At 39.9% G+C, this 12,453-nt stretch overlaps 1 protein-coding gene across 1 annotated transcript in view; it reads left to right on the forward strand.

The window, feature by feature from the left end:
- The first annotated feature begins 694 nt into the window (after nucleotides 1–694).
- Nucleotides 695–12,453, forward strand: part of LOC135698975 (uncharacterized) — a 298,346-nt gene continuing 286,587 nt past the window's right edge. The window contains exon 1 of the mRNA XM_065219146.1: nucleotides 695–773. The gene's annotated coding sequence lies outside the window, so the exon portion shown is untranslated. The remainder of the gene's footprint in view (nucleotides 774–12,453) is intronic.

The following is a 12,453-nucleotide window of genomic DNA, read 5'->3' on the forward strand; positions in this document are numbered from 1 at the left end:
GTAAATCATTATGGTGCAGGGCTAGAACGATGAGGACAAAACATACACTTTTCTTATAGTAATTCCCATATAAACTTCAAAGAGCCAGTGCAGAATCAGTTCGCCACCAAATTAGCTCAAATTTTGGGATATTGATCAGCCTGGTTTGGATCCGATTGATCTTGGTGGATCAAATTGATAGGTATTTTGCAGCTGGCCCTTTAAAAAAAACTTTGTTGTTGAAATTGATTCATGACGTCATCCATCAGTATTTTCAGCCTTTCAAGCTGCGCCGACATCACTAGTTAATTCAAACATGTACTTAAATTTGAGAACTGTTCAAATATATTTAGAAAAAAAGCATGGTGTGTTCGTCCCAAGTAGTAGTCACCTGAAAATATGATGAGAAATAAGAAAACTGGATTGTAAATTTTGGGATGAATCCAATATATTTGTCACACTCAACGGTCAGTATCTGAATTGAAAACCATGTTTTCCAAAATGTATATTTAGTAGGCTCAATATCTTTGAAAGCTCTGCGGAGCCGAAAGACTAAACAAATATTACAATGGAGATCTAAATCGATTTCCTATATTTTTTGTGCTTGCAACGCATCAAATCTCGATAGATCCGCAAATCCTTTCTGCCGAGGTTGCTGATGTTCATTTTTGCATGCTTTATCGGCCTCCTGAGGACACGTCCATTATCACCACCTCTTCATGCAGCACCTCTACCACTTCCTCTGTTGATTTGCTGGTGCTGTCTGACAATGCACCTACAGCCACTACACCAGGGTACGAACTGCTATCCGAGTTGCAAGGAATTTTGTAGTTCTTCAAGAAAATTCGTGGTACTTCAGGGATCTTTTTAAAAGTTCAGGAAACTATCTTGAAGTGCAGATTTTTCTTTAAAATTCAGCTAACTTTGTAGAAGCTCACCGAGCATGGGGGCATGAAGTAGTTCGCCTCCTCGTGGTGTGCCCTGGAAACGTTAATTATCGAACCCAAGGGAGAGATATTGCGGCTAAACGAACTACCGCAGAGTAAGGACGCTGGAACCCCATCCAGCTCGTCCCAGGAGGTTGATAAGCCTTGCACAAACCCTCGTTGTGCAAAGGCAGGAGTGACACCGGGTTCTTAGAGTGCTTAGCACACGCAGCTGGTAAGCGGTCACATCTGTCCTGTTAGGCCCTGGACAGTTCGCTGGCTATCACGTCTGCTCTAGAACTCAGGCGAACAACTAACAGCGATCAACAAGAGGAAGGCCCTGCACAGCTGCTCACTGTGCAGTCGCGAGTGGACACAACACTTAGTGATGCGCCATAGCGCAACCGGCCCCCTCCCATGACGTAATGCTTTCTCGGGCGGTTCCGGGGAGGGCAAGGGCCTAGAGCACAGGGTAAGGTTTAGTGGGTCGGGAATGCTACTTATCCCATCCCCACACCCTGAGTTATCTTCTCAGATGTCTGGGAGCAGATTCACTCCTGTATAAAAAAAAAATAAATAAAATAAATTAAAAAAAACTGTCGTTAATTTGATTAGTAACACTTATGCTTCGTTTGACACTAATGTTCCGTTAACTGTTTTCACTAGAACACTGTCCTGATTTGGAATGTTTCTTTGGTCTTATTATTATATTTTGTTTTATGCATTAAGACCAACATATGTCAGATGAATCATGAGCTAAATTTAGTGAAATTATTTGAAGTTCTGAGATCATGGAAAAGTTCAGTAAACTTCGTAGAAGGGGGAACTTTATACAAGTTTAGGTATCTTCGTAGAAGTTTATTGTTTGCTGGCAGGGAACCTCTTTATTATTCAGGGACCTTTTTTACAACTTCAGAGCTTTGATGAAACCTCATGGACTTGAAATAGTTCAGAAAATTCCTCACAAATTCAGGAAATTTCGTGCGTCGAACTTTGCGAAAAATCAACGATAAACGTAGACGTGAAGCAAGCTTTAATGAAGTTTTGTGGACTGCGTAATAATTCGAGGAACTGCGTATAACTTCATAGAAGTATAGAGCATTTTGAAAAAGTTCAGGGAATTTCGTAAATATAGAAGACTTCAGGGATCTTCGTTTCAGTTTAGGGAACTTCATAGCAGTTTGTCAGAGATCTTAAAAATCTCAATGAACTTCCTGAAGATGAAGATTTTGGACCATCGTTTAATTTCAAGGTACTTTGAAATTTGAGTAAATTTTCTAAAACTTAAGGAAATTTTGTAGATGTACAGGAAACGTTGAATAAGTAACAGGATATTCTTTCAGATATGCTCCATAGACAACCAGGAAGTTTTAAAAGATCAGCATTTGCTGATGTTCTTTTGATCTGCATTAGCGAGTTGCTAAAAAAAAGGATGACTTAAAAATGTGCTTACGTTTTTGAATATCATAATTTTTCAAATGGATATGGGTCATTCCGCGCCAAGTGGTCACAAAAAATTGCAAAAGTGAAATTGACCTCTTCCGATTTGAACCAAATTTGGGGGGAATGTTCATTTAAGTTCGAATTCTAAAATTCCAAAGTTGTATGCTGATCGTAGCACCCCTCGATCAAGGGGTACATTTTTCATTTTTCATTATTTTTTAGAAACCACTACTTTCTTTTGTTCATATCTCCGGAACAAATAAAGCTACAAATTGCATTAGGTATTGTTTAAATAATGAAATTAGCCAAGAAATCTAAATTTGTAACTTTTGTTTCTGTACAGTGTTGCCAAATATTTTTTATTTTTGTTTGAAAACTTTAAATGCAGTTTTCTCATAATACATGTCGTTTAATTTTCATTTTAAGGACCCCATCGTGTTCTTCATCCTTTTTTACATAAGGAACACTCAACGACAAAAAGTAATTTGCGTAGTTCCTGAGATATTGCATTTTGAATGAATGAAAGTCATAAATTATGAGGGTTATTTTTTTAACGTTTCCTCGTAATAAGATTAATTCTCATGACTTACTTTGTTAAATAATACTTGATGGAAACAAAATAGGTATGATAAAACCAATAATAGTTTTTATGTAGTGTTGACAAATTTAAATATTATTTAGTGGCTGAAAACTTTACACTAGTAATAATCTAAACGAATTGCATTATAAATTAAGACATTCCAATACATACAATATTGTATCAAACACTGATCGATTTGTTTCTTATATTTTATTATAACAATGTAAAACATAAATTACAATTTACTTATTTTTCTTCTCAAGGCTAGCACTTCGTGATGATTTCTTCCCATTATTATTCGAATCCACTTGCTTTGCACGTTTCGTTGCCACAACTCTAAAAGCTGAACCAGTTGTGGCACCAGAAACAGTTTTCATAATAATGGTATCAATACCAGAAGGAGCTGCTGCATGAATTGAACGAATACCGGGAATAGATGCAGCTGATGCAAAACGGTGAAACAGTATTTGTTTTTCTTCGGAACAGATCTCACATGACACAAATCTAACGTTTGTATTGCAATTCTTCATTGCCCAGTCATAGAGCTCCTTTGGCGTGTGAATAGTGGCTCCTTGTAAACTAGCTCGCGTTGCCAATCTCTTCAAAGTTCATCCCAATCCGTCGCTTGGTCCTTTGCCATGTGCCGTAACAAAGTAGTGCCACTCAGTGGGCACCCCAAATTTTCTTTCGTGGAAAACCAGGGTACCGCACCATCGGAGAAGTACGAGATTTTGGACAACTGTGATACCTAGGATTTGAGATACTCTATGAAATGGCGCTGGAAAGCATGAAATGTTGTTGTGCTGTGCTCTAGAGTATCGGACATTATGACGCAGTTCAATGGTACAACTTTATTCTGGTGTACAGTGTAGGCATCAAAAGTGTGAACGGTTGCCAGCAAATCATTATAATGAATTTCCTGTACACTTAAAAAAAACGAAAGAATAGTTTTCAGAGAAATCTGCCACAACAACGACTTCACCTTCACGTAAGCTATGACGAGTGAATTTGAAAAACTCGAAAAGTTCTAGTTTCGCTACAATATAGACGTGCTTTCGTACGGCTGGGATTGAAATGAATAATTCAAGATGAATTTTACCTGCAGGTGGCTGGTCATTATACATGTTTTTTTAACCGCCAGATGACATTGCACGCATACTTTCCGACCTTTGATAATTTTCGGCAAAGTTTTTATTGTACACGTCATGAAACCGTGCAGAAATTGGTTTCAAACTCTTGCGACGAATAACTGTATGCAGATTCAATGGGTTGCAGCACTGTTGTTGCATTGTCGCATACATGTCTCCATATTGCTTAGCATGGCCATCACAAACACTTTTCAGTTCCGTAACACCAGAACGAAGCTTGTAATTGTGTTCCACTGTTCGGGACCTAACACCACTGCGACCAGTAATTTGATCTATTGTAGTATTTCCCGTGTCCTTAGTTTAGTGCATGTCGCATTACTCCATCAGTATTGAGAAATGATGAAGTATTCGATTTTTTTACAGCTGTCATTCTTGCATTTATCTCAAGGATCCGTCTCTAATTGAAAGGTCCCGCTATTTATACCTTTCGGAGTATTGAAACACCCTCCAAAGGCACGCCCCTTTGTCAGTCAAAATTGGATTCCTTAGCAACAAAATTAAGGAATGACACCGATATTGACCATGCATCAGAACCCTAGTCTTAAGCACTTCAAATTAGGGAACAACGAATAGAAGATTAGGAATCACATAGATGAAGACTAACTAACTCATTTTTTCCTTGTTTCAAGTTCATCCTCGGTGGACAAAGCCAAGTCTTGTCCCCTAGTTTGAAGTAGTCAGGACTAGGAATCGGTGGTCGATCTTACATCCCTTAACGTACCGCGAAAAGGTGATCTACCCCTCTTAATTGTGTTTCTTGTGTGTTTTAGGGTGTCGGAAGGTGTTTATGGGTGTTTCTGCATGTAGACCTAGCTGTTAAAACGTTTATTGAAAATTAATGCTCCTCCCTCAGTCGTCGCATTCTTATGTCATGATGCTTGACATCCTGGCTCAAACCAGTCAAGTCCTCTCGAATCCATCCCAACCGAATTCCAGTCGCCATCAAGCCCAGATAACCAAACCGAGCACGCCCCTTTCTAAGCAATCTCTGGATCTAAATTTCGCAAAAAAAAACGAACCTATTTGTAAGCGGCAGCTAGTAGGATGGATCTCTCTGATTTGGTATTGTGTATATGAAATCCACGACGAAAGGGTATCAAACACATTAGAAAGAAATATCTGTCTTCAGCTATCGATCAATAATTGATATGATAATTATTATCCGCTTCTTTAATATACAGTTACAGATATTCTTGCTCGTTAGAGGTTGAAATTGTCTGTTTTTCAATGTTGAGCTTGATGTTGAATCTTCTTTCCTAATTGCGGGGGTGAGGGCTACTTCGGTGTCCCGATCAGTTTTTTTGTGGAATCCTACCGATTTTTGGAGGTCCCTCCTTCAGAAAAAAAAATCAACAAAAACAAAAAGGGCATCAAATGAATGGCGGTGCTGCCAGAAAAGATTGAAAAATTGGTTCTCATGTGTTTGAGTGTGTCGAAGAGTGTTTTTGATGTGTTTAACACAAGGTGGCAAAGTGGCTTACCCCCTGAATAGAACACACCATTTTCCACTCGGTATCTGCAAACTTCTAATAAACTAGACAGATGCGCCAGAGATGCTTAAAACATAGACGCCTAATATATAAAAAAAAATTAAAATATCTTAATAAATACTTATTTTGGCGTTCTTGTACCAAAAAATAACGATTTAGGTCCGTTGTGCACTTACCTTCTGAAAACTTTTAAAATAATAGGTTTGGATATTAATTCCATTGCTTTAGAAAATGCACCAGAAAAATAAAAAACACTTTTCTTAAATTTGTTTTCCGAAAATGTTACATTGCATTGAACTTTGTTTTAGATGGTCTATCTTATGTAAAAATGCTGTGGGACACGATGGTGCATTCAAACCAAATATTTAGATGCATCAACTTAAAAAAATCACGTTTAAAGTTTTTAGTCGCTAAATAATATTTAAATTTGGCAACACTGTTTTTAGTAATGTAATAGATTTTTTTCTTTAAATATTATTTTACACAATAAGTCATGAGAATGAATCCACTTATGAAGAGGAAATGAAAAAAAAAATTAAAAAAAAAAGTTTTACCCTCATAATTTATGACTTTCATTCATTCAAAATGCAATATCTCAGGAACTACGCAAATTACTTTTTGTCGTTGAGTGTTTCTTATGTAAAAAAGGATGAAAAACACGATGGTGTCCTTAAAATGAAAATTAAACGACATGTATTATGAGAAAACTGCATTTAAAGTTTTCAAACAAAAATAAAAAATATTTGGCAACACTGTACAGAAACAAAAGTTACAAATTTAGATTTCTTGGCTAATTTCCTTATTATAACAAAACCTAATGCAATTTGTAGCTTTATTTGTTCAGGAGATATGAACGAAAGAAAGTAGTGCTTTCCAAAGAATCACGAAAAATGGAAAATGCGCCCCTTGACCGAAGGGTGCTCCGATTAGCATAAAACTTTGGATTTTGAAAATTTAAACTTAGATGAACATTCCCTACAAATTTGGTCCAAATCGGAAGAGGTCAATTTCATGTGCTGTGTACACTTGGCGCGGAATGACCCATATATCAACTTTCAACACGGTATTTTCCAAATTTAAACCATACACTCTGGCAACATGGTGGCAGCATGGTGATTTGATTGGTTGATCTGTTGCAGGTTTTAGCAATGACTGTACCACTTTCTGGTTTGTTGTAGCGAGATGGTGGCACTTGGTGGTCACTTTGTGGAATTGGTGCCGATACTCTGGCGCTTCCTTCTGACACTGTTGGTATACAAAGGCAAGGTCGCCCATTATCTAACCGAAAAGGTTATTTCTTCTTAGCGATTACGGACATCGACGCGAAAACGATGCCATCGAAACCCGCAGAGCAATGATCAGCAGAAACCACCTAGATCGTACCGTGTCAATCAGAAAGCGATTTGAAGGAACGGAACAGAAGGTCGGTAGACTTGGTATTATTAATAATTGAAATGGTAAATATATCACTGCACTGGTCTACACGCTCATCTGAGTTAAAGCCAATGATGTCCGCTCATGTCACTATTTTGCTGCAGTTATTTAGCATAGACCGCGCCATCACCCAGAGGGTCACCACTTCTGTTATAGAATTTATCTGAATGCTCGATCACATGAGGCACATTAAAAAAAAAAATCAACATTTTTAACGTAATGGTAACAATGTACAATTGAAAGCGTAAAGGTATTACGCCAAGAAAAAAATGTTCTGAATAAAATTCTGCCACCCGTTGAATTATCATAACATTGCTGCATTGATAACATTCTGATATAATCTATTCAAAATACGTAACATCCCTTGCAACAATGCATACCAGTTGTGTGAACCTCTTGCAACGGTCAAATCCCCGTACTAAACAATACCGATACACTTTTTGTAGAATTTTTGTCCATTCTATATTTTGAAAACACCGTATCAAAAGATGTTAGTCATACAAGTGCAGTTAAGTGTTGAACCGGAAAAAAATGAACAAAGAATATTCTAATTGACCGGCAAATTAATGGCTTTTGTTATTAGAGGATTTCAAGAATTTAAGCACTGTAAATATAGGGTTAAATACCCCATTTCCGGCGTATTAAGCATAAGACGCACTTAGTCTTTCTTAATCTAGATCAGTTTAGCACCAAACGGAATGTTATTATTACTGATGGCTTCCAAATTTATTTGCCTTTCCGTACGTACCATAAGATTTGAAAACGAGAAACCAAACGTTGAGATATTGTCAAAAGTCCAACACTGCTTCTTGACGCCATACTCGGCCTAAGGATTTTAAACTCGGCCTAACGCATTGAAACGCAATTGAAACGCCAATGAATTCAGTTCGGCCTATCGTATGAAGATAAAAATTGATTCGGTGGGAGCGCTTCTTTTGTTTTTGGGAATAATGGGTGCAAACTTTGATACCACGCGTTCTCATTGACTTCGTTCGGTAGCTCATTAACTAAAGTATCGTACCAAATGCATAATTGACTTGTTAACTCTGAAATCATGGATTTATTTGAAGTTTTCTGCTCGATAGGCCCAAAATGGGCGATTAGGCCGAAGTAGTGCTCTACCCTATGCTACCTATCCTCTAAAATAGGAATGGTTTGTGGTAACGCATATAAAATGTCGGTCAAAGCAACCAAGTTTCAACAGCCTGTATTTCGTTTACCTACACCTTCCAGAACTTAGAGCTCTGCTGTTCTAGCATTAATCGTAGCACATGAGATGAGGCACATGAGATCAGCGCGAGCCTTGCGCACGCCAGGATTTTTGGGTGTCGCATTTGTTTCTCGCTCGTATCTTATTCTCGCGTGTCTCTTTCTCTCTCGTCACATGTTGTTTTCGTTGCGACGGGAGACAGTTTGTTGAGAGCCTCGGCAGCACATTTTTGCACACACGAGGAAAATGTAACTCTGGTTGTGTGGTAGGCGAAGGAGTGAAGAATTGCCTCCTTCGTGATCCTAGTGTTGGTTCGAGAAACCAGACCAGAATCTGCCGTTAGAACGGTCCACAATAGTGCGCGAGTGGATGAAGTTTTGAACCTACGTCCGAAAAGTGCGCCAACAAAAATATTTATCACGTGTGCTCACAGGATTCCTACGAGAATCCCTGCAGAAAGTGCCCCGACGCCTGCGACGACGCAGAGAGCAACGAGCGACGACGCGGGCCCAACGTAACCTCTCAATCGACAGAGTAGGCAGCCCCTGAGGGAAAAGGTAAGTTGCATGCTACCTTCTTAATGTTATATTTGGCGCCCAAACGAAAAAAGTCCACTGTAGATCGATTCGAGAGTAAATTTTTCGTTTGGTTTGGGGTAAATCTTTCCTGTGTTTGATAACCGTTTAAAAAAAAAAAATTCTCTCTCAACATCGAAATTGGTTTCTTCCATTTGATACAGAAACGTGCGATTGGACACGATCCATTGCACCCACAGATAGTGATCATTCAAGAGAAAGAATATAGCACTTGCTTTCAGGAAATTGCTTTTTTAGCTAAGACTTTGAAGCAAAAGGCACACTCACGATCGGCAATGAACTTCTCGGATAATAGGCTGAAAATTAGAGCACGCATTCCGATAAATAGGTTTATTTTTTTTTGCATGTTAATGATGAGGTTGGTTTTGAACTTGAGATTAGGAATATGCTAGTGGGAAAAGAACGAAGCCTTATGTCGTTTTCGTTTTTGCGGTGTAGCTACACCGGTGCTACACTGCCGTACACCGAAATAATTTAAGGTGTAGATATAGGATGCACCTTTGTTTACAAACAAATGATGTTGAGCTTTCAAAGGCTCGCACTTATTCCTGCTTACACTACACCGGTGCTACACCGCAAAAACGAAAACCACATTAGTGTTAACCGCAGGAAACTCAAGAATGCTTTGCGAGAAGAAGCGGATGGGCTCGTTCGTATTTTTTCATACAACCGTAATCCTGAGAGTGAAATGTTGGTGTGTAGAGAAAGATTAGAGCGTGTATGGAATGAAATAGAAACTAATACTTTTGATCCATTGATGTCCAAGACTGCTCTCCTACATCTTTATCATCGCTTGAAACTTTTCAAACGAACATATGGCGTTAGTTGGCGTGCTAATGATGCCAATTGGATTTTTTCAAAGGTGGTTCAAACGTATTTGACACACTTTAATGAAAATGCTATTTGCTCACCATTATCAGTATCTGTTTCGGAATCAGTTTCTGTGGAATTACAGGGAGCGGCTATCTTAGCTGCTCAGGCAGAAGAGCGGACTCAATATTTAAATACATTGGATCAGCCAGTGGCGACAAAATCGGCTCTCGTGATGACGTCTGTTCTCACATCGCGGACAATATCGCCGGTGGTAACGCAAGCTCTTTCTGGTCCAACCTTACACATAGCACCGGAAATTGAGCCACTTTTACAGAACTTATGCATAAATTCAAGTTCAACATCGTTTACCAGTTTTATTTATGCCAACCTCGAATACATCGATTGTCACTACCGCTTCAGATAGTGCTTTAAATATTACGGGGTCAACACCACGGTATCATGTCGCGTCGCGTGTACAACAAGCTAGGCAAGTTCGGTTCGACACGATACGTGATTTACCAGATAATTTATTGGATCTGTCGCGATCTACGGGAGTGAATACTTCGGTTCAAGCCAGTGTGGTGAATTCAGTGAGTTCGGTTAGCGTAAGCAGTGTCCCAGGATCCGGATCGCCGTTTATTAGCAATCCTCGAGAGGACCAGCGAGCATACAGCTCTAATGATAGGCCACCACGACCAGAGCATAATCCATCCATGTCTGTACCGAGTGGCCCTCCGGTTTCATCGCAATGGTCCAATCCTCTAACTCAACCGCAAGTCATTCGGAACGCATCCGAATTCGTACAAGGTGCTCCTACAGTTTCATCCCAATGGTCCAATCCATATGATTTTCCGGAAACTCTACCGCAACCTAATCGGAACCCTTCCACATTTACACGAGATGTTCCTCCGGTCTCATCTCAATGGTCCAATCCATATGATGCTTCGGTAACTCAACCATCCCAGGTGAATAACCCGTACATAAATTTTGATCAATACACTAGTCAACCTTCAAATCATCATCCAATTCAATTGAACCCCTTTTACTCTCATGACCATCCTAATCCAACGGTTAACCCCTATACTGGATGGCCTCAGAGAGAACCCACCCCGGACGATCTTTTAAGACCAGATCCACGGTCGAACAATATCCCGATACCTACGCCGAACCTTAATCCATATATACCTAGGGGATTCAACATACATCCGTTGAATCCGAACCACTACCCTAATATTAATCCTAGATGCAACACTCCTGTTCCTACTCCTCATTTAAATCCCTATCAGGATGTGGATTTCATACCTGTTGCAAATCGAATGAAAACCATTCCTGTCGTCAAATGGCCAATGCGATATGTGGGAGAAGACAGAGGGGCAGGTCTTAAAGGGTGATACGGTCAAAATTTGGTCAATATCAACTTGACGTATTTCTTTCAATTTTGCATTTAAAAAACCTGAACACCCCTCATTTTGAAGGTGTGTGTGTGTAGAATGTTGCTCCTATTTTGATTTTGGAATTCACTCTTCAGTTGTCAAAATGCCGTCCAAGCAAGAAGAGCAGCGTATCAAAATTTTGCTCGCGCATCGCGAAAATCCGAGCTACTCGCACGCAAAGTTGGCAAAATCGCTAAAAGTTGCCAAATCAACCGTTACAAATGTAATTAAAGTGTTTGGGGAACGTTTGTCGACAGCCAGGAAGTCTGGATCGGGGGGAAATCGAAAACCGGAAGCCGCTGAGACGACAAAGAGAGTTGCCGGTAGTTTCAAGCGAAACCCTAACCTCTCTCTCCGAGATGCCGCAAATAAGCTGGGTGTATCGTCTACAACCGTGCATCGAGCCAAAAAACGAGCCGGACTATCGACTTACAAGAAGGTAGTGGCTCCAAATCACGATGATAAACAAAATACGACGGCCAAAGCGCGATCCCGGAGGCTGTACACGACGATGCTGACGAAGTTTGACTGCGTGGTAATGGACGACGAAACCTACGTCAAAGCCGACTACAAGCAGCTTCCGGGACAGGAGTTTTATACGGCAAAAGGAAGGGGAAAGGTAGCAGATGTTTTCAAGCACATGAAACTGTCAAAGTTCGCAAAGAAATATCTGGTTTGGCAAGCCATCTGTACCTGTGGCTTGAAAAGCAGCATTTTCATAGCTTCCGGGACTGTCAACCAAGAAATTTACGTGAAAGAGTGTTTGAATAAACGTCTGCTGCCTTTCCTGAAGAAACACGGTTGTTCCGTACTGTTTTGGCCGGATTTGGCATCTTGCCATTACGGTAAAAAGGCCATGGAGTGGTACGCCGCCAACAACGTGCAGGTGGTTCCCAAGGACAAGAACCCTCCCAACACGCCAGAGCTCCGCCCAATTGAGAAATACTGGGCTATTGTCAAGCGGAACCTAAAGAAGACCAAAAAAACTGCAAAGGGCGAGCAGCAGTTCAAGGCAAACTGGCTTTCTGCGGCGAAGAAGGTGGACAAGGTGGCTGTACAAAATCTGATGGCAGGGGTCAAGCGTAAGGCCCGGCAATTCGGATTTGAAAAAGCGGAAGCCTAACTGAATATTTTTCCTGAATTTTATACTAATTGAACTTGAAAAAGAAATTTTATTTGATTTTTTAAATAAACGATTTCACCGATTTACACGCGTTTTCCCTTGACCAAATTTTGACCGTATCACCCTTTAATACTTTCCTATGGGAAGTGAATGATTGGACGCAATCTGAGCTGATTTCCGAACAGGAATTATTGCGGTCATTCGGTAACTTACTTACAGGAAAGGCGAAAATGTGGTTTATGAGCAATAAACACAGGCTCACAACCTATTCGGAACTT

Source organism: Ochlerotatus camptorhynchus, unplaced genomic scaffold (assembly GCF_037179485.1).
Source record: "Ochlerotatus camptorhynchus isolate MF236.1 unplaced genomic scaffold, CSIRO-AGI_Acam_v1.1 ptg000099l, whole genome shotgun sequence".
Taxonomy (NCBI): Eukaryota; Metazoa; Arthropoda; class Insecta; order Diptera; family Culicidae; genus Ochlerotatus; species Ochlerotatus camptorhynchus.